At 40.3% G+C, this 24,296-nt stretch overlaps 1 protein-coding gene across 2 annotated transcripts in view; it reads right to left on the bottom strand.

Annotated features, from left to right (window-relative positions):
* RIMBP2 (RIMS binding protein 2) overlaps positions 1-24,296 on the bottom strand; it is a 271,038-nt gene that overhangs the window by 173,111 nt on the left and 73,631 nt on the right. The window lies entirely within an intron of this gene.

Here is a 24,296-nt window from a genome sequence, read left to right on the forward strand (position 1 = left end):
AATTAGGGAGAAATTTTGGCCCTACTGAAGTCAATGGGAATTTTGCCATTGACTTCAGTGGAGCCAAGATTTCATACTTAAAGCTAGGCAGTATAAAAGTGCCTTATATGCTGCTATTAAAATGCAACTGTAATGGGATCGTCAACCACCTCTCACGAGTGTCCCCTTCTGGTAGGGTGTGAGTCTGAAGTTTCTCAGTTCTTGAAAGGGGTTGGCACCTGCCTCTCGCAAGCACCCCTCCCAGTCGATGGTTTCTTCCATGGGTCTTCAGTGACTCAGCCCTCCAGCCGAGTTTCACACACTGTCTGACTTGGAACAACAAACCCCTTTTGGGGTATACAGCCTTTACCTTCTCCTGGCCCTGGTATAGGGCCATACCCCCCAGGACTTCCTCCCGAGACACACTGTCTTCGATAACAGTCCAACAGGGCCCATCACGTTACCCTCAGTTGGTGTGTCCTTTTCAGCAGCCCTCCTTGGGTTCAGTTACCCAGTCCAATAGGGCCCATCACTGTAGCTGGCTTGGTCTGGCTAGGTTCTGGGCTCAGGCTTTGGTCACACTGAGCTGTCCTTGGTCCTACTGCTCTTTCAGCCAGCCAGGAATCCAGTTCTCTCTCTTGCAAGCTCCAGGCAGCAACTGACTGACACACTAGTTCTGCTGCTCCTTTTTATATGGCCATCCTGGCCCCTGATTGGCCACTCCAGTAGCCCCTCTGATTGGCTGCTTCCCCTGCAGCCACTCTAGGCCTCTTGGAATACTTCCTCTCTGCTCTCCTCTGGGATGGGGTGTGGCAGGACTCTATGGCCTCCAGAAGGGGGCCTCTGAACCTAGTCCACCGCATCACAGCAACCTGGTAGCTTCTCTCCAGTTTTCACAATGGAGAGAAGTAATAGCGAGGTTCACCAAGTTTCTGTATTGGGATCAGTGCTGTTCAATATTTTCAAAAATGATCTGGAAAAAACTGGAAACAGTGAGGTGGCAAAGCTTGCAGATGACACAAAATTACTCGGGATAGTTAAGTTCAAACCTGACTGCGAAGAGTTACAAAGGGATCTCACAAAACTGGGTGAAATTCAATGTTGATAAATGCAAAGTAATGCACATTGCAAAACATAATCCCAACTATATATACAAAAATGGGGTCTAAATTAGCTCTTCCGACTCAAGAAAGAGAGCTTGGAGTCACTGTGGATAGTTCTCTGAAAACATCTGCTCAGTGTGCAGTGGCAGTCAAAAAATCTAACAGCTAATGGCCAAGATGGTCCAGGACACAACCCAATACTCTGAATGCCCCTAAATCTCTCACTGTCAGAAGCTGACATTGGACAACAGGAGATGGATCACTCGATAAATTGCCCTGGTCTGTTCATTCTATTTAAAGGATATGTCAGCAGCCATGGTTGGAAGACAGGATACTGGGTTAGATGGTCCATTGGTTTGACCCCGTATTGCCATGGTCTGACCCCGTATTGCCATTCTAATTTTCCTATGTTCCACTGGATGACATCAGAGGGAACCTATAGTTCTATAGATCATATGTGGTCTGGTCCTCACATGCTTCTCAAAATCTTGTTATCCTGTGGTTACTAGAATCTGACTCCAGAACTGTTTGGAATGTTTTTGTTCAAAGTGTAGTTGTAATCAGTGTTTGTTATAGCCATATTGTTACATGCTTGTGTAACCCATATGTGAGTGAATGTTACAGGTCTTCCTCTGTTCCTGATCCACAGAGGACAGGAGTCTGTTAGGGCCTCAGATAGGGACTTTGCCTCTTTAGCTCATTCTTTTAACTCTGGAGGTCCCCGGTTTGGCACCTAATATGCCGGCCAGGACAGTAGCCATCACAATTGCATTCATACTGTGCTGTGCATATTCAATAAAATGTGAGATTTGTATTAATAGAGAAATTCCTTCTTCATATGAGACCCAGACACTGTTATCTCAAATGTAGCCTAATATTCAGATTTTTAAATACAAGCTTTTTTATAATACCTAAGAACACAAAAATATGCTCCTGTGAATTTAAAAAAAACCAACAAAAAACAATGGAAACCGTTCTTTCCAACAGATAAATATTCCCCTCAAGCATTGCACTTCAAATAAAGCAGCACTGACAACTTGAAAGGAAGGAGGACTATAAACTCAGACTAACTTCATTGATTCTGAATTGTCCAAGCACAGAAAACCACAAAAGTAAACTGAGCATACTGTAAATACGTAGTAATATTAATAATTATTTGTGTTGTGGTAGCATCTAGGAGTCACTCATAGACCAGGACTCCATTGTACTAGGCACAAAAAAATTCTAATTCTAATAAGTATTTAAGAAATAAATCTGATTTTTGGAATTCTGTTTTAATAATCTAACCTATTTTTAGTATAATAATAAAGACATTTATTTACAATGTCTGTTTTTTATATTATATTATTATAAAAGAAATAGCAGTATCCCTTCCAGCCATCCATCACATCAGTGGGAGACAATGATTTTAGAAATTTCCAATTCATACTCTTACTAACTATGACTTTTTGAGCAGCAGCAGCAGCTTTGTAACTTTATCTGGTCCCAAAAATTCACTCCTATAATTAGGTTGGACTAACTGACGTGGAAATGGAATTACCTGCAGATCCCCTAGGCTTGCAAAAAGCTTTACTTATAATAACCTTCTTGTGTGCCAAAAGAAGGCCTAACCAGTCAACCAGTCTATAAAAATTACATGACTTTTAACACACTTTTTAAATTGCCTTTAATTATTAACATTTACAATTCCTCTCAAAATGACAAAGTGCCTTGGCTGGAAAAATATTTAAATTTTTAATAACACTGGAGAAAGCACAGAAGCAAATCTCACACCATGTATTTTAAACACATACAATATTCCTAGGCTTGGGAAATCTTAATTTATTTGTTTAATAATTTTGATGGATAATATTGATGTTTATTTTTAAGCATTTTTTTAGACTTTTAAAGATTATGCATTTTAAGCATTTTTTCAGTTTTTATCCATTTACATTTTCACAGTTGTGTGAATTTGGGGAGGAGTCAGACAATTGTTTAATGACAATAAATGCTGAGATTTAAAAAAAGTTAAAGCTTCATAAAGGTTAAAACACAAATTGTCAACCTCACATGTCGAGATATACAAAGTAAATACTCTGACATCAAAAAAATTCTCAAGCAGCATTTTTCTTACTTTGCCCATCTGTAAATGTCAATTATGGAAATATGTCAATGATGGAAATAGTATGTGTGGTGGAATCAAAGTTTACTGACATTTACCAATACAAATCTAATCCCTTCAAACTTATCCGTGGTATGGATGTGAAAGTACTGAAATAACATGATCATGTTGGACAGCAGGTATAAAAGAGGCAAAGTTCAAAAGGTTCAAAAAATGGGGCTTATGCAAAAATTATTGGTGCCTCCTAACACAATGGCAATTGTCTCCCTCCATTCAACAGACCCTAAATGCTTCTCCTGTTATTTGCACTAGCTCCAGGAATTCTGTCATTTAACCAAAGGGTGAGGCTATCACAGTAATTCAATGGCATAATGGGGATGTTAATTATCTGAACAAATCATAGCCTTGAACACTGCTATGTTCAGATGTTTTTAAATATTTAAATGTATACACATGGTAAAAAAAATTGCACCTATCCTTTTGCTGTAGGCACCCTTGACAAATGAAAAATAAATCAGAAATAATAACTTAAGTGAAGCAGTACAAGCTATCGAATATAACCATCAGTAAACCAGGCTGCTTGAAAATAGAAACCCCTTTCTCCTCAAACTATTCTTCACCTTTACAATTTCCCTCCCAACTTTCAAATACCTGGGAGAAAAAAATGAGCTTTGCAATTTGCACTGAAGATGATCAAATATGATATCTGTTATGGTTCTGGGGTGAACTGCACTCATGATGCCTCTCTCAGGGTATGTCTACACTGCAGATTGAAGTCAATTTACTTTCAATCGACTTTCACCCACCAAATTTTAGAAGTCGCAGGAGCATGATCACATCACACTCCTTGCACTGCGCTCTTGCGTCCCCACTCGCCACACTTGGGTCGACATTCAAAGCAGTGCACCGTGGGTAACTATCCCACAGTGCAATTAGCTACAGAGGCTTTTGGGAAGCTTGTCATCCTCCCATGATGCAACATGCTCCCTCCCCCTCCTTTCTTGTTCCAAACAAACTGCAAACGCTTTTTCGCGCCGTTTTTCTATGTCGTGCACATACTGTTGCTGAGAGACATGGAGCCTGCTCAGCTCTGCACTATTATTGTGAGCGTCACAAATACCTCATGGCTTATCCTGCAGTATTTTCAAAGGCAAGAGAGGAGATGCAGCTCAGAAAATAGCGATGTTACTGAAGTTGCCCTGTTACAAGCCATAGAGCAGAACAATTCCCATTTGCTGCAGGCTGTCATGCATCATCTTCAGTCCATGGAGTGCCGGTTCTGATCCTGGGAAACAAGCACAGATTGGTGGGATTGCATCATTATGAAGGTGTGGGATGACAAGCAGTGGCTGCAGAACTTTTGTATGCAAAAGGCCACTTCCTTTGAACTTTGCGCGGAGCTGTCCCCAGCCCTGAGGCGTGTGAATACTCACTTGAGACCAGCTCTGACAGTGGAGAAGCAAGTGGCCATCACGCTGTGGAAGCTGGCAACCCCAGACTGCTATGGTCAGTTGGGTATCAATTCGGAGTCGATATCCACTGTTGGAGCTGCTGTGATTCAAGTGTGCAGGGCCATCAGTAGGCTCCTGCTAAGAAGCGTAGTGACTTTGGAAACGTGCAGGACATAGTGGACGGGTTTGCAGCAATGGGGTTCCCAAACTGGGAAGGGGAGAGCAATAGATGGCATGCATATCCCTCTCCTAGCACCTGACCACCTTGCCACAGAGTACATAAACCGGAAAGATACTTCTCAATGGTGTTCCAGGCCCTTGTGGATCACAAGGAACGTTTCACCAACATCAATATGGGGTGGTCTGGAAAGGTGCATGACGTGTGCATCTTTAGGAACTCGGGTCTGTTCAATAAGATGCAGGCGGGCACTTTCCTCCCTGACCAAAAAATAAACATTTGGGGAGGTGGAAATGCCAACAGTGATCCTGGGGGATCCTGCCTACCCCTTACTTCCTTGGCTAATGAAGCCCTACACCAGGCACCTGGACAGCGAGAAGGAGCACTTCAATAAATAACAGGCTTAGCAAGTGCAGAATGGTGGTCGAATGTGCATTTGGCCACTTAAAAGCCAGATAGAGATGTCTGCTTCCTAGGCTTGACATCAGTGAAAAGAACATCCCATCACTTATATCTGCATGCTGTGTGTTCCATAATTTATGTGAAACAAAGGGGGAAAAGTTCCCCCAGGCTTGGGCCGTGGAGGCTGATAGGCTGGGTGCAAATTTTGAGCAGCCAGATTTCAGCACTACGCTCAGAGCCAACCGTGGAGCGCTTTGCCTTCGGTAAGCATTGAAAAACTGATTTTGCAATGAACTGAAGTAATGTATGTCTGTGCTGTGCCTTTATTTCCCATCCCCCACCCTCGCGCTAGAGGCTCCCTCCCCTTCACTCCCCACCCAAACTATGAATGAATAAAGATAGATGTGTTTTAATGCTACAAAGTTTTATTTGTGACCCGTTTTAATGGGGGGAAAGGAGGATAACTTAACATTGTAAAGTGTCACTGTGCAAGCAACTGTGGTTGCGTGCAGTTCTTAAAGGGGCCGTCACGTCCTTGTGTTCGCCTCCACCGGTGTGGCGTGCAGCACGCAACTGCACCCTGCTCAGTCTCCTCCTAGACAGCTTGGGGTAGGGGGCTGATAACAAAGCAGTAGGCGGAGGAGCATTTTGGAGGGTCTGCAGAGGGAGTTTGTCCTGCCGCTGTTCTTCCTGGAGCTCTACCAGACACCTCAGCATGTCGGACTGATCCCTCATAATACACAACACCTCCTGTTGCATATCACACTCCTGCTCCTGTGAAGATCTTCTGTGTTCCATGTCCACGTCTAGTTTTTTAAACAAGGACATCCTCCAGGCTCTGAGCTCTGTGTCAGCAGCCGCGTAAGCATTCATTAGTTCGCTGAACATGTCATCCTGCATTTTTTTCCCCCGCTTCCTAATCTGGGAAAGTCTTTCAGCTGGAGTTTGGCAAGGGGGGACTAAGGCCGAGGTGTCTACTGTAAGATAAGCGAAGCACAAAGTCGCCATTGTTAGCTGACCCAAAGTAGTAAAGGAAATGTTACAATGTAAAAAGTACTCCCTTTCGTGTTCACAAGTCTAAGCCAGACCCGCGTTCCATTCTGTACATCTCAGAAGGGTCAGACTAGCGTTACAGACATGGTAAGCAAGGGACCCTTGCATCCGTTATAGAGAGGCTTCATAAGCACTAAAATCCACAATACACGTGAGCAAGGAGAGGGATCACCGGGCTCCCCTGTAACATTCCAAGGACCGGTTTGTGAGGAGATGCGCAGAACAGATTAGAGGACACTGCGAGTGAATTGTAGCGGCAGAAAACATAGGGCAACCAGTGTCCCAACCCATAACGCACATTGCAACAGTACTAGGACTAGGAATCGTTTTACAGAAGCGCCCAGGGACCCCATCCACGGCAGAGGAATAAAACAGAGTGACTGTATTGGTCGGGTACTTTAAACTTGTGCCTTCTTCCCTAGGTGACCATGTGTGATATCAGTCTCCTGAAGGTAACGCAGATGGAAAGGGAAGATTTGCTGCAAGCATCAGGGTACAGGCCTGGCCCTCATGCTGCTATGCTGTGTTCCACGATGAGGCCTGCTCATTTAATAGCAGAGTGGCAGGGAAAAGTATCCTACCGTGGTGGAAGAAATAAGGCTGCCCTCCCCAGAAACCTTCTGCAAAGGTGAACAGATTACCTACATGAAAGTTTCCTTGAGATATCCACAGAGGATTCTCGGAGCATACCTCTGCATATAAATAGTCTGTTCCAGGAGTAACCCTCCACTGAAGTTTGCCACCACCCAGTAAGACCCTCCCCTCAAAAACACAAACTCCTTTTAAGAGGCTGGACTGGAAACATAACCACAAAAAAAAGATTTGCCACACACACTCACCAGATGTGCCATCCCCTGCATCTTGATCAGCCCCGCTGTCTTGTGGGTGGCTGGACTGCTCTGGGGTAACGAACAGGTCCTGGCTCTCAGGGAGAATGGATACCCCGCTCTCCTGAACCCTGCTCTCCTTGTCCTCATCCTCCTCCGCCAGAGAGTCCTCCTCATTAGTCCTGGACTGGGATTTTTCGGAGGTATCAATGCTGCGTGATGGCACAGTGGTGGGGTCAACACCGAGAACTGCATGCAGCTCCTTGTAAAAGTGGCATGTTTTGGGCGAGGAGCCACAACAGCTGTTAGCTTCCCTATTTTTCTGATAAGCTCTTTGATCTTAATACGGCACTGCTGTGCGTCCCTGTTGTGCCCCTTCTCCAACATGCCGCCAGATATCTTCTCGTAGATATCTAAATTTCTTTTGCTGGCTTGGAGTTGAGCCAGAACAGACTCTTCACCCCACTGACTGATGAGATCTAAGACCTCTGGTTGACTCCAAGCTGGAGCACGTTTGAGCCGTGCAGTTGCCACGAGCAGTTCAGGTACAACGCTCTCTCCACACTGTCTAAATCGGAAATGGAAATTCAAAATTTCCTGGGGCATGAGGGGAGGAGCTATTTCCTCTTTACGTGGCCATGTTACAGCAGAGCGTGAATGTCCAGAATGGGTCACAACGGGGCATTATAGGATACCTCCCAGCGGCCAATGGCGTTGATTTACGTTGCGCTCTGGTTACACTGATGCAAAATTGATCCATGGAATTCGATTTCAGCGCTACGCCACTTGCAGAGGTGGTTTTATTAGGTCGACTTTTACCGCGCTTTAAATCAACGGAATTTATGTGCCAGTGGAGACGCATACTTTATGGGGTCAACGTAAGCAGTGTTATGTCGACCTCCATTGCCAGTGTAGACCAGGCCTCATTCTCTCTGTGGGCACTTTCAAGTGACAGGTCTCTTCCTGCACTTTTCCCAAAGTGAAGCCCCGCAATTCTTCCTACTTCAGACGGATCATTAGGCTACAGCACTCTGTTTATCAAATATATTTCCTGAGAAGGTCCAGTTGGGTTTGCGTCCAGCTATAGGATTCTCTCTGGGCGCTTGTGATCAGTATAAATTTACAGTAACTCAGAACAGCTTTCTTCAAAAGCAAGTATGGTTTACTTGTTCATAGAAATTTAACACACAGAGAGAAACAAGTTAAAACAAAAGCCTATACATATTTAATCTTACCTAAACCTTATCCTTTCCTTGCAAGTATAAATAGGTGCCGCTTAACACAGATATCCCTACCTCTGGGATGGGAGGGACAAACTATTCTACTGCAGCCTCTGCCTCTATTAGTGTCTCTCCATCAGTCCTCCCCCATGAGCAGTTCTGACAACTTACCCCCCTCGCTTTCCCAAAAAGTCCTTTTAAACATTTAGTTTCCTTTTGATCTCTCAGCTCTAAGCCTTGGCAAAACAACTGTGTAACTTGGGTTGGAGCCTGGAAGTCACCTCCTCAAAGCTAGCAGCTCGGCTATTGTCTTTCGAGTATTTGCTGGGCTGTTACTTATCTAAGCTATTGTGCTGCTTTCCTGTTTGTTTCCCAGTCGCTCACTATTAAACTGAACCAATATATTCATACATTGCATTTTCATGCAAGGTCGCTTATTCATAAAATTATTACAGCTCACCCTTCGTTCTTCACAATGTCCTAATCCATTTCCATCCTATATGGGCTCTGATTCCGAGAAGCACTGCTATTCAGGGTATGTGCAGAAGCACTTTCCTCATATCAGGGCCACAGCACAGGCTCAGCATGGGACTGGTGCATCTCCTGATTTTAACCTAGATATTGTTATAGCTGTTTTTCTCAGGATGATTTTTGAAAGGCTGCTGAAATTAACCAAATGTTGTTGCCATCAGACTTCTACCAACCCCAGATGGGCTTATTGTTTCAGATAAAGTAAATGGCCACACGCACTGCCAAAGCTCCCAAACACCCACGCTCAAAGACTCTGCAGGATCTGGAACATTAACCAAAGTACAGTTAATGAGCCAGAATGTTGCTAATAGTTCCTTGGCTGCTAAACCTAGTGGCACCAGGCAAATATCCAGGAAAACAATACCTGAATACTGAATCCCAATGTGAGAAAGCCAGTGAAGCTGTTGGAACATCACCGTGGACTCACTGCTCATGTCTAGCATACTATTAAAAACCTCTGAAAATTGTTACGCAAAAACCAAGAAATTAAGAAGCCCCATACCTAGTGTTATACAACAAGAGAGGGATGAAATAGCTTTAGAAAAATACCAGTATGTGTCGGTATATCAATCATCCCCCAAACTGAATTCACTCATGCCCAAACTTTATTCAGGTTTGGATAGACCCCTCCATCCACTCCTGCCCCTGCTTTCAGGCCCCCAACTCCTTCCCCTTGATCATCTTACCACCCTTGCTCCCTGCACTATCCCCCTTCAAGATGAGAGGCCTAAAATATGACAAGCCTCTAAGAGTACGTGGTACGTCAGCTGATGTTGTGCATACATCTCAGAGTCTGGGAAGAGAATAGTTTTGCCCTAGTGCTAGCACAAGACCCAGTGCACTTCTGACACCTCTTTTGGATAACACCTGCACACAACCCTCAAATCTATCAAATACAAACTACTGCATGACAGATATGCAGAATGTGTATATACATCATAGCTGACGAACCTACGAAACACACTATACTCGTCAGCTGTAGTAACAAAGGTGGGCCAAGAAGGGATTACATTATTGGAGAAAAGAAAAGAAAACACATCTAGGAAATATTTTCTTCTTTCCACTGCTCTCCTATCATTCGCTTTCTGGATTTCTCTTGCTGATCTTCATTTTTCTCCTACCATTAATTTTCCCATTAACCTCATATTGAATTATTCCCACTGTTTCTAAGCCTGAGAGGAGAATGGGGAAAAAAAACTCTTACCAATATATTTTGCCAGCCTCAACGGCCTCTTATCCAAACCTTACTCTGTAGCCTCACTTTACATTTGAGAGTCAAACAGGAGCAGATCATATTAAACCAAACCAAATCACAGGTATTAATTAATGGAACCCAGTTGTCTGTGCTCCTGCAAGCAACAGAATGGATAAGAGCATATTTAGTTACCCATTTTCCACTCTTTTTCTAGCCACTGGCATCCTGTCAAAAATGTCCCTATGTACATCAGGTAGGGTACTCAGATTAACAATTAGCTTATCGTGAGAGATGGCCTGCAGTTTGATTTCTTAATCAAGTTTGCTATGAAATTGGTGCAGAGCTCTGAAGAATAATTCTGCTGCAGAGCCTAGAGCATTTTAAGATAGGGTTTCAGAGATTCATAATATAATTATCTTCCAGCAAATCCAGAATCTCTCTCTCCAAAGGTACAGTCAGCAATCACCTCCAGCAAGCCCCGTTCATATGTTACAAAGCTATAGCTTTTGAACTGGTATATATAAAATTCAATACATGTTATTTTGTTTATTTCTATCCTTTTATCTCTTAAATAAAGACATCACATAGAACATTCAAAGGCATATAAATTAAAATTAATAGGTACAGCCCACCAGGCGACATCATTATCTCCTAGTTTCTTTTCAAACCATCCTAGGAACACAGAAGAAAGAATGGTTTCACAGAAAAGGCAAACATCTAAAAATGGTAGATGCAACACATGAGAGCATCTTCCACCTTCCATTCAGAATTTTCTCCACTCTGAGTGGTTGGATTACAAAATCCGAGTTCTGGGGCAATGAACACAAGCTGAAGATGCAAGGAAGAGATTAGGGATGGGAGAATCAGTCCATTAGAATGAAATTAATACTGAACTGAATTTTTCTTCAAACTGAACAGAACTTTGAGGTTTAAAAGATCCTGGGTATCTCTGACATAAAATAAAACCCAGGTAATCAGTGCTTTCTAACAGCAGCCTGCACTGGAAGGAATGAAAGCCTGTCTTCCCATGACAGGAAGCAGGAGTACTGTGCCAGAAATCTTGTAAGAAAGTTGTTCTAGTGAGTTTCCAGGTCCCACTTTTGAAGATCTCAAAGGCTCCAACAGTTCTGATAAATTTGCCTTCTAAATAAAAATGAGCACCTAACATTTGGGTGCCTAGAAAAACTGAACTCTCCAAAGCTCTTGCAAATTCAACAATCACTCGTCAAAATGTTCGAGTAAAAACTCCCCATAGTGCTGGAACATCATATTATCCAAGACTCTGCTTACCTGTGTTACTTCCTTTTCTCTTCTATGTCTCATCAGTCATCCTACTGATGTCTCCCATACAGCCAGACACCCAAATCTACAGAACATCTTAACACAGTGCTACAAGCATAGTGACATGCTTCTAGTTGCCTAGCTGGGGATTTCATTTTTAATTCAAAATCTCTCTTCCCTTAGGTAGTCTTAAAATGGAAGAGCCCCTAATCAGAACACAAACCTTGCGAAATGTGTTTTCATTCTGGAGTGCTACATACAATACACCTGAGAAAACATTTTACCAATATCCCAGATGATGCTTTCAGAGATTATCTGAAAAACTTGGACACAGGGGAATTAGACTTTACTCTGTTAAATTAAGGGTAAATTACCATAGACAAATTTATTTTCCCCCGTGTTTCATCCATGTTACAGTCCTTCTACAATTGCATAAAGCATCCAATGAAGCCATGAACTTCAACACTTAAACCAATAATGGTATTCACATTTCATTTTTCCTCTTCCTTATTAAGAGGAAAGATGGTCTTCAGGTTACAGGCACAGGGTAGGGGCCAGGATTCTAATGCTAGAATGATAGCCTTTGAATAAGTCATTTAACCCTTTAAGAGGGAATGTAAATGCAAATGATTTATTATTCTCATATTACTGAGCAAGAGGAAAAAGCTGATTAATTGTGCTGGTGAATTAAAGCACTCGTAACAATGAGTGAAATCCACCTCTCTGCAGACTCGCTCTATTTTGCACACTTAAGTGGGGTATGGGCCTTGTGCTGGCTCTTAACTCAGAGGTGAATTTCACGCATTGTTGTTATCACGTAAGTTTAAAACAATAGCAATTCTTGGAAATGCTCAGGTGTATTGAATGTACTCTCTCAGCAGAACTGAAGCATGAACCAATGCTGGAAATATACAGGACTGTATTACGCTCTGCTCTTGCACAACTCAACATTTATCTGAATTCAGTTTTGTCAGTTCCTTGTACAAGATCGTGTGTGTGTGTGTGTGTTGTTTAGGCACTAGGCTTTTGCAGACTTTAGTGTTTACCCTTAATTAGCATTAAACAGCAGAAACAGCATCTCTATTTTGGGAAAATTTATAACTCTATTCAGAGCAGGCAGGATATTTAATCCTAAAATATCTGCTGAGATTACTAAAAGGGAATGAGGCTATTTTCCAGGGCTAAAAGAAATTATTTCTCTCTTTAGGACAAGGCAATATATAAACTCACACACCCTTCACCCCATTCTGAAAAAAAAAAAAACCCAACCCACTTGATTACCATATAAGTGTTAATAGACATGATTTTTTACTGTGGGATTTGAGTGCATCTCTCAAAAAGTATTGTCCTACAGATCAATCAACATGTGGCTGAGTGGACTGGGGTGAAGAATCAGATGTCACATATAGGCATGAATATATGTTGACCTCAGACATGGATTGCCAGCAAGGTATGGACCTTGGACCTTTAAACACAAACCTCTACCAGTTAAGCTAAAGGAGCAACTCTACTAGCTGGCAGCAATAGTAGGCTGTTATTATCTGCGTTAACCTGCCGATACAATCAGTGGAACAAACACCATGAAAAAGTGTTCCAGATGAAGAAGAGAGCTAAATGCTTCACACAAGAACAGGCCCTCCCATTTCGCTTCCTTTAGCAGTCAATCCTGCTTAACCCTTTTTGTGTTGATTTTGGCTAGTTCTTAACAAAAATGATACCTTTCAGATCGACAATATCTAAAGAACACACTGATTATTTAAATAGTAACAGCAGTGCTGTGGCATCACGTTTTATAATTAATCACTTGTATGAAATGTGTGTGAAAATACTAGAGACTGGCCAAAAGAAAAGCACATGTATGGTATCCACAAAGAAGAAAAAAAAACAAAAAACCTTTAGACTAGGTAAACACACCTTATCCCTCCTAATGAGCCTCTGCTGTAGCAAGCATGTATTTTATGGTCAGGTTCAAGTTCTATATATAAATGGCGAGTAAACCCGCTAATAAGTATGTCCAGAGTACTGTACCATGGATTCAGATACCCAGAAAATTCTCATTAACTGTTTGACAAAGTTAATCCTAAAAGGAGACAGATATGTGCAAATAGCTGTATATGTCAGAACTTTAATTAAGAAGAGACTAATTAGGTTTATGTTTAATATACTGAGACTTAATTCTGCAGACTCCCATCCACTCAAATGACTAACTGCTATTTCCTAAATATTTGAGTATCTCATTAGATTTCTGATGCATCATTTTCCTAAGAAATGTATAGCTCCCTGATATTCCATGCCACTATTTCGCTTAGTTATTCACTATTTTTTGTTCTTCGTACCAAGAGCTTCTTTACATGGATAAAAAATACCACATTCCTACAGTCCGCAGTCTTTAAAGGCACCTATCCAAGTCATGCTTTTGCTTCCATTTGCTTAGTAAATACAGTAACAAAATGAAAGTCTATGCATCACCTCACAAACAGAACAGAAAGAAGCCAGAAGAGTTCACATTAACTCATCCACTGTTGGTACAGCCTTGATACTACTTTACATAACACATGGACATCAGGAGGCAAATGGTAGATTCAACATGGAAAATTCAGAAGGCAGAAACCTCGTACGGTATATTTATAACACTAGACTCTACCTTCCTTTTCCAGTTATCTCCATACAAAATAGGTATTCTGAGAGTATTTGCATCGTGTTTTCAGGAATCTAAAAGCCTCCAAACAGGTCCAACTGCATTTGAAAGTCAGCATGGATTCCTCAGCAACGGATGAAGGTTAAGGTTCTAGCTTATAATAGGCAAAGGACAGGGAATATAGTTAAAGATGTTCAGACAAAAGACCTTCCTGAACCGAACTTTTCTGCCATTTCAGAAAAAAAATGGATAGCTACTCTATCCACTCCCCATTCACTGTCTTACTTTCTTGGCAGACTCCAGTATTTCCAGGTTCTGACAGGACTGAAAGAAATTTCACAGACAATTGCTCTTTTGAGAGTTCTAACGTAGTACTTCAGATTGAAAAGATTCAGATAAGCATCTGAACAATCTTTTGATGTTTGTCTCTAAAGGGAAAGAGTTATTGTAATTTAGTTCTAGGGCTGTGTGAAATTTTTAAAGTGATTTTTAAAAACCCCCTCAAAATTTGAGGCATTCCACATTTTGGCTGGATTTTTTGCAGGTGGCCCAATCTAAAACCTGCAAAATTTGTCTTATTACAAGAAAAAAGGGCAAATTCAAAACTGATAAAAGAAGAAACTATTTCACACAATGTGCAGCTGGACTGTGAAACTTACTGAGACAGGACATACAATTAAGTCCAAGCGCAATACAAGATTCAAAGTAAGATTGGACATTTTATATGGAAAACAAGACAATTCAGAATTATAATAGTAAATAAGCAAGTGCTTTGGAAGAAATATAAAAATTCAAGTTTCAGGGCATAAGCCAACTTCTAACTTTTTGAAACTTTCCCTGGGAACTGGAAATCCCATAATTGCCTAATGCCAAGTTTCTTTCCCTGAAGCATTTGGTACTGGTCAATGTTGGAGATAGTATACTGGACTAGATGGACATCAGTTGTGATCCAGCATGGCTATTCTCATGATCCTATTTTCAAGTAAAAACCTCAGGGGGCTTGCAGCTTGTAAAATATAATACTTTCCCTTGTCTTACATAGGGTTGACAATACACTTTTCAAGCATAAATAATTCATATTGCAATGGAAATGTTGTATCATTGGAACAGCATCAAGTCTATTTCTAATTAACAGTTAATTGTATTTTTATGGTGAATGAATTAAAATATATGAACAATTATAAGAATATTAGGATGGGATTTTTAAAGGAGCCTAAGGGAGTTAGGAGCCCAAATTCCATTGAAATTAATCACTCAGACTCCATTAAAAACCTTAGCCTTTGTCTACAATTGTGCTTATTTTTCTGCCAGCTAAACCAGTATAGCTAATAGAATTTGTTTCAAGTGTTTATGTCAGTCTTCCTCCATTCGAAGATACTGCTGTCATTTTTGTTTCCTGGTGCTTCAATTGTTGGAATAAACTGCAGATATTATTGTTAACTGCAGCTGTGTATAACACTCAAATGTTGAATTTACTGCTATAGTTGGGAACAATGAAAAAGGCTATTACTTTCTTGATATAGTGCACCTTATTTCTGACAGTACTATTTTCCTTTTATGACTATATTCCATACTGTATTTATCATGTTACAGAAAGGCACACACAGAGATTCAAATCCTCCTTGCCAAACCGAAACAAGTAGTCCCACTGAAGATTTTGGGATTATGCAGGGTTTTGCCCTATATAAGCAGAAGGTTTTTGAAATGTGTTGCTAATTATTTATATGCCTCATTATATCCTTGCTGAGCTGAGCACGACTCACCTCACTTGTCCACCCACTGCCTATCAGGTAAAGAAATTGGATCACTCACACATTTCTGAAGCTATGAATTTAAACCCTCCATACAATACTAAAATGTAACCAGTGCAGCAGTTTGGGATGACTGTATCATGAAGAACAGAGAATGTATCTCACAAACTAGTCTTTAAAGACCAATTCCACAGAAATTGTATTGTTGTCCATGACAACACAGAAGATCTCAAGAATACATATGAAACAAAACTGAAATGAAAGAATATTTTATCCTATTTAATCAAGCAAAGAGATTAAGAAAAAAGCAGATATTTTATGGAGCATTCTGTGTGAGACTAAGAGAAAGTAAGAATGATGAACTCATTCGTCATTTGACATTTGAGGAACAATATTTTTTTGCTTTAGGATAGAAGGAAAATGTGATTATTATTATGGTAACAGGTGAGTATTTCAAACAGGGCTCGTAAATAGGTGTTAAATAGGACTAGATGAGACAAAACTACCAACTCTCACTTATGTTTAAGAGTTTGTCTATATTTAAAAGTTGTACTACATACCAGTATCCCCACCTTCTACTGTGGATGCAGGTATAAAGGTGCTTTATATCACTCTAGCTATTCCCATATGAAAAAGTGAATAACTTCACATCACCTTTAAACCAGTACAACTCCCACCTACACTAGGGCTTTTACCAATAAAACTGTCAGTAAAAAAACAAAAGCAAACAAACAAAAATCCACTAACTAAAATAGTTATACCAGTAAAATTTTAAATCGTAGACCAGAAATTAACACTCTGTTTAGACAACAGAAATAGTTCCACTATTTTTACTTCCATTTTCTTGTGTCTCTGGTCTTCGTAGGTTGGACTGGAAACAGAAATACTATAACCCGAGGCGAAAAAGCTGTATTTCTATCCTGACAACAATAAATATCAGGAAGAACAATCAGTTTTGGAACAGAGTCAGTGCTTAAACAAAACTAAATTATGTGTCTGAACTAATTTTGACCTGGTTTTCACTGCTCCACCATTTTCATAAATTTCAGATGCAATTCAAGAAGTTTTAATAGAATGTTTTCCGTTTAAACATTCATACCTAATAGATGCCTATTGTTTACAGATAGTATTAAGAACACAAGAAAGGCCATGCTGGGTTAGACCAATGGTCCATCTAGGCCAGTATCAAAGGGAATTAGAAGCACAGGGCAATTATGAAGTGATCCATCCCCTGTTATCCAGTCCCAGCATCTGGCAATCAGAGGGACACCCAGAGCATGGGATTGCATCCTTGACCATCTTGGCTAAAAGCCATGATGGACCTATCCCCCAGGAATTTATCTAATTCTTTTTTGAACCCCATTATAATTTTTGCCTTTACCACATCCCCTGGCAATGAGTTCTCAGGTTGACTGTATGTTGTGTGAAAAAGGACGTCCTTATTTTTTTTTAAACCTGCTGCCTATTAATTTCATTGGGTGACCCATGGTTGATGTGTTATGTAAAGGGTAAATAACACTTCCTTATTCACTTTCTCCACACCATTCATGATTTTACAGACCTCTATCATATCCCCCCTTAGCTGTCTCTTTTCCAAGCTCAACAATCCTAAATATCCTCACATGGAAAATGTTCCATACCTTTAATCATTGTCGTTGCCCTTCTCTGTACCTTTTCCATTTATATCTTTTTTGAGATGGGATGACCAGAACTGCACTTAGCATTTAAGGCATACCATGGATTTATACAGTGGCACTGTGATATTTATTGTCTTATTATCTACCACTTTCATAATGGTTTCTAACATTCTGTTAGCTTTTTTGACTGCTGCTGCACATTGAGTGGATGTTTTCAGGGACCTATCCACAATGACTCCAAGTTCTCTTTCTTGGCTGGTGACAGCTAATTTAGACCCCATTATTTTGTATGTATAGTTGGGATTAATGTTTCCAAAGTGCATTGCTTTGTGTTTATCACCATTTTATTTCATCTGCCATTTTGTTGCCCAGTCACCCAGTTTTGTGAGAAACCTTTGTAATTCTTTGCAGTCAGCTTTAGACTTAACTATCTTGAGTAATTCGGTATCATCTGCAAGCTTTAAGCTTTGCTATTATCACGGTTCACTCCTCTTTTCAGATCATGTATGAATATGTTGAGTAGCACTGGACCCAGTACAGATCCCTTACTGATCAATGACAGGACCTTCCCATTTATCCTATGACTGCTCACTTTGCTTAAGAGCCTTGTCAAAGGCTTTCTGAAAGTCCAAGTACACTATATCCACTGGATCACCCTTGTCCACGTTTGTTGACCCCTCAAAGAATTCTAACAGATTAGTGAGAGACACAATTTTCCTTTCCAAAAGCCATCTTGACTTTTCCCTCAACAACTCATGTTCATCTACATATCTGATAATTCTGTTCTTTACTGTAGTTTCAACCAATTTGCCTGTTATTCAAGTTAGGCTTACTGACTTGTAATTGCCAGGATTGCCTGTGGAGCCTTTTTAAAAATTTGGCATCATATTAGCTATCCTCCAGTCATCTAGTACACTGGCTGATTTAAGCAATGGGTTATATATCACAGTTAGTAGTTCTGAAATTTCACATTTGAGTTTCTTCAGAACTCTTAGGTAAATACCATCTGGTCCTGGTGACTTATTACTGTTTAATTTATCAATTTGTTCCAAAATCTCCTCTACTGTCACCACAATCTGGGACAGTTAATTTGTCACCAAAGAAGAATGGCACAGGTGTGGAAATCTCCCTCATATCCTCTGCATTTAAGACCATAGCAAAGAATTCATTTAGCTTCTTTGCAATGGCCTTGTCTTCCTTGAATGCTTCTTTAGCACCTCAATTGTCCCATGGCCCCCCTTATTGTTTGGCAGGCTTTCTGCTTCTGATGGACATAAGATTTTTTTGGTGTTAGTTTTTGTGTCTTTTGCTAGCTGCTCTTCATATTATTTTTTGGCCTGCCTAATCATACTTTTATACTTTCTTTGCCAGAGTTTATACTCCTTTCTAGTTTCCTCAGTAGAGTTTTACTTCCAATTTTTAAAAGCTGTCTTTTTGTCTCTAACTGTCTCTTTTAACTCTGGGATTTATCCATGGTGACATTTTTTTAGTCCTCTTATTATTTTTTTTAATTTGGGGTATATATTTAATTTGATCCTCGATTATGGTGGTTTTAAAAAAAGGTTCCATACAGCTTGCAGGCATTTCACTGTTGTGACTGTTCCTTTTAATTTCCATTTAACTAGCTTCCACATTTTTGTGTGGTTCCCCTTTCTGAAGTTAAATGTTATTGTGGCAGGCTTCTTGTTCAGTTTTAATCATTAGAAAGCATTTTATATTTGTTTCTCTTGTAACTATTTCTGACTTTAATACTTATACTAACTTAAAACCTGTCTTTGGAATTAAATAAACTTGTTTTATTTTTAATCTAAACCAATCCAATGCTGTGTTTGAACTGAACTGTTTGGGAACTCCAGTTAATGTAACTAACTGTTGAATATTGACTTTTTAGGGGAGCAAGAAATTTCACATTGCTCTGATTGTTCCAGAACAGAGCTGGACATTTTGGAACACATGTTTTGGGGAAAATTCAGGGCTGGGAAGAGTCTGGAGTCACCTTACCAGTTGTTATCCAAGGCTAATGGAGACCAGTGGATGTCTGTGCTATTGCAGACAGGTTCTTGGATCCAAAGCATTGGACCAGGGCAGCTCCGTATATAAGCAAAGTGCATGCTTGGTGCTGACTGAGTATGCCAGGCAGAGAGCTACAGGGGCAAAGTTTTTAAGGCACTTAAGGGTTACAGGGTAAGAGGTGACAATTTTTCATTGGTCTGGACTGCCCCCTGAATGTAACAACCACCTAAAGAGCCTATCCTGCTGTCACAGGCTTTGGGGTGGCAATCCAGAACAAGAAGGGATTGTGTCACCACCTGTCCTGGACAGTTCAGAGAAATAATAAGGCTTGTTTGTTCATTTAAAGAGACTAAAGTACATCACAGCCTATTAACTTAATTTAGGTAAAAACACCCTTGCCTGCAAAATACAGCAGTGGTTGGTTTATAGTAAAAATAAAACAAATTTATTAAAACAGGATATAGACAAAGTGATGCCAAGTAAAAGGAATAAAATTAGAAACAGTTACAAGCAAATCAAATGGAAAATACAAATCTAAAAGTCTAAAACTTCATCTAGGTTTAGGTTTTGTTCAAGATGGTTTCTCTCACAAATCATCCATGGCTGATTTTTCCTCAGTCCTGTTCACCAACTCTCCCTGACATGTCTGGTTTAAACACACTTTAGTCATAATTCCAGCACATATCCGGAACTCTTAATACACACCACCTACATATATCACAGAAAAATATTAATGATCAGTGAATTACTAGTTTTCAAATGATACCTCACACAGCATATTTTAAACAAAGATTGCTACAATGGTGTTTAGGGTGTGAACACGGGTGCTTAGGGGCATACTTGCAAACACCTCTTACTATTAAAGTGCTTACTATCAGTGCAGTTGATTGTGACACCAATGGGACTAGCCATAACAGTAAGCACTACACATGGTGATGAGTAGTGACGTCAACGGGACTCCATACAGATGCAAGGGTTTACCTACACAATCTTCAGTGCAGGATTGGAGCCATATAAACTCTTCAGGGCACAGACCATGTATTTTGTCTATAAAACACTTTGCACATTTGGGCTCTATATTAATAAAAATACTACAATGTGTAAGTGTAGATATGGACACAGATACAGACAGTATGCAGCTAATGCTAAAGATAAAGTTTATAAGTTGCTGTTCTAACCTAATTTCAAATTACCACCATGTTCTCCCCTTCTATTATCTCAGTTTTTCCTGGTGCTTTTTGATGAAAGAAGAGAGCTCTGTATTTTTTTGGTGGTCAATCAATTCCCCCCCTTCTGCCTTCAATCTCTGATGCATACTACTTGGCCTCTGGCTCATCTCGAATGTACTAACATCCATATTCAGGTAATCATTTAATTGTGAACATCTTTCCTCCAGTCCTGCTGGCTTTTGAGCTATGAGCAGTTTACATCATCCTTCTGGATTTTTCAGCTGATATTTCTGACCCTTTTTTGGGGTGGGAGGAAGGGGGAAAGGGGAATGATAAAAAGCAAATCTAGCTTTGATGGTCTTCCTTGCTGCAGCTCTAATCATTAGTGCTTTGTGTCTCCAGGAGAGACAGGAAAAAGCTTGCTCTGCCTATGACCCGCTTTACATTTATTTCTTTTCAGAAAACAGTTCAATTCTTTGTACATGCAAAGCTTCATCTTTTTTGCCCTCCTCACACTACTAACCCCACTGACTTCAGTGGAACCACTGGGACAAACAAAGCAGCCAGAATTTGGCCCATAAGAAGCCTGGAAGGCAGAGAAAGAACTGCATGGCTGAAGCATTTGGAAATGGAATATAGAACATTTTGCCTTTAGGTCACCATTTTTTATCCAACTCACTTGATTAGTGACCATACCTGTAATGTGTGAAATGTGCTAGTGGGCTCAGACCAGTTCCTAGCAAACAACTGTCCATATTGCAAAATCCAACAACAAAACTGGCACTAAATGGCAGACTCAGCAGGGAGACCAAGAATACCCTAGGCCTGGAGGCTGAACTGCCAGTCTTAGAGGTGGTCTCTTCTGGTGAGGGTTTTGAAGCACATTGGCAGTTCATGAGGGTTTTGAGGCATATTGGCAGTTCATTATAGGGGAGATTGCACTCTGTTGGGTCTGTTCTTTGGATAAACAGAGGACTTCAGTTACCTCCGAAGGCCATCCTCACAAACCATCAGATGACGACATAAATGAAAACTCAAACCACCATCCCAAATGACTATTAGTTTCCTAAATGTACTTGTGAATTCATTCAGAAATTGAGATTGGCTCAAGCCAAAAGCTCAGATTTTGCCAATACGTTGCCTGCCGATCTCAAAGCTACTTTTGACTTCAGGGATACCAAGATTCGGCTGCCAGGCTTTAGACAAGAGAGGGACACGAAGAAACACTTAATTTTTGCCACCCCTTTTTTGTGGAAGTCACTGGGCAGGTAACTTGCAAATGAAGCTACTTAAAAAATAAATCCTGCAATGTGTTCAATTTCTCGAGAACAAAGGCTAATTAAATTATATAATAATTTAACCTGATTCTCTCTGTGGCTGGGACTGTATCAGCTTTAACTTGATTACACAAGACATAAATGTAATTATGGGAAGAGGCATGAGTGTGGGTTACATAAGCACAATGAATGGTTCTATAAGTAAAAAATTTTAGTCTCATCATGTATTATAGCAAAATAGCTTAATAAACCACAATACCATGTCAATTCTTACTCTGAAGTGGCTAAATGTATGTTTAGACTTCAGCTTTCTCATTCTCAGTCAAGTGATTGAAAGCTTTAAAAAAAAAAAAAAAAAAAAAAAATCTCTGATCTGAAAGGTACTATACCAAGGGAGGTGAGGTATTATCTTTTACTGGACCTGCTCAATCAATCCGGAAGTTGACTTGTTAAAACCACAAGATAGTGGTTTAATTCAAAAGATTAATTTAATTAATTTAATTTAGATTAATTTAATTAATTTAATTCTAAAACCACAAGATAGTGGTTTAATTCAAAAGATTCACTTATTGTTAGATTATCTTTTACTTTTGTGTTGGTAAAAATGAATGATCATTTTTCTAATATTGCTCAAAATACTCTGCTTTGTTATTAGCTGGAGCAAAAATACTGGAGGCTGGAGGGAAAAGGGCAAATGACATAGTACTCCTACACTGGCCAGATGATTGACTAAACTTTGGGGAGCTTTAGCCATAGAAAAAATGGCTAGCCTGAAGAATAAATTGATATATAAGCTAAATATCTGGATATTTAGCTACCCTTTTTCATTAATACTAAAAAAAGTAAAATAGGCTGGGAGATGGACCCTTCTAATCAGATTGCTCTTCTTACTGAAACTGTACTTTATTTATGTATGTGAACTTTTAATAAGCTTTCACTGTAATGATGATGTAACCTTCCCTTTACATTGGCATATAGGCTGATCCTGGATCATTCAATTCAATGGGAGTTTTTTCTATTGACTTGAATGGGAGCAGGAGCAAGACTATAACTATTATAACTGATAGCAATTCATATTCTTATGGCCCCAAAAATATATTATAGAGAGATGATGTTCTATAAAAGTTTTACTGGCATGAGTTTGGGAACGGCACATAGTCTACAGGTGAGCTATATAGGTCATTCCAAACTCAGGCCAATAAAACCTTTATACAAAATCATCATACCACAAACACAGCCAATCCCACTCCCCCCCACCACACACACTATGCTAAAAAAACATTATTAAGGTTGCAAAGCCAAGCATTAAATCAGAACTAAGGTTGTCCATGAAAACTTAAATTTGGTCCCCTTGTGCATACGTATTATGATACATACTTCAATTACATGGTTGCATACTATTTTTTCCACAGGTTCCATGCCTCACTCAGTGCACAGGATGGATCTACTCTGGGGGTGAATGAGGGTGGCCAATAGTATCCATTTCGTTTGTTGCAGAAGTTAGAAAATGTAGTGAATGAGGCAGCGGATTGCAGGAAGAGAATGGACAGTCCCAGGTTTCTATGTCCGATTTCAGTGCCTTGTCCATTCTAACCCCACCCACCTGGCTCCTTTTCCTAGTATCTTTTTCCAATCTTCCCTTGACTTCTTATGCTATCTCAGTTGTCCCTCATCCAATGACGTGTTGGCCAATTGGGAGTGAAACTGAAATGGTTACCATAACTATCTACTGTGTAGAACAGCATGGCAACTCACCAGTACACATTACGGGTGTCAGCGTGGAAGGTGTCTCATGAAGAATTTAGCTAGCCTTTCTTGTGCAATTATTAATTGTTGGTTAAGAGACTGTTTATGAGAATTATTATTTCAATTACTGTGGCACCTAGAGTCCCAGACAGCACTCAGGGCCCCAGTGTGCAAGGTGCTGCTCATGCTTCTCATGAGACAGTCCATGCCCCAAAGAGCTTACAATCTAAAGACACAAGGCAAAGGGTAGGATAAAGTTGCAGATAAGGAACTGAAGCACAGAGATATTAGTCCTGTCCAGAGTGAAACTGGGAGTTTGTGTCAGAGGCAGGAAATCTGGATTCAGCTCCTGTATCCTGGTCCAGAAGATCCCCTCTTCTCTCAACCTTCGTGCTTTCATCAATGTAGCAGTACTATATTTGAGCTGAAGTGGATTTCAAAATGGAGGAGAAGGAAAAGAGAAGACAACTGGAGGTAAAGAAACACAGAGGCGTATCGGAGCTCAGCCACAACACCAGTCAGCTGTTTCTGCAACACTTTGCTCTGTCCTCATTTATGGGTCTTATAACATTAAGATCCTGAAAACTCACAGTGAATAACACCCAACCCAGGAAACCCCCTCCATCCGTCCATCCCCAAATCTTAAAGAAAAATAGCAAATAAGGGCCTAATCCTGCTCACTTTATTCAAGTGAGTGGTCCCACCAGCATCACATGAGTAAGACTAACAGGATTTGGCCATTAA

The sequence above is a fragment of the Emydura macquarii genome, unplaced genomic scaffold, assembly GCF_026122565.2.
Source record: "Emydura macquarii macquarii isolate MOO-44397 ecotype Brisbane River unplaced genomic scaffold, CSIRO-AGI_Emac_v2 contig_554, whole genome shotgun sequence".
NCBI classification, from domain to species: Eukaryota; Metazoa; Chordata; order Testudines; family Chelidae; genus Emydura; species Emydura macquarii.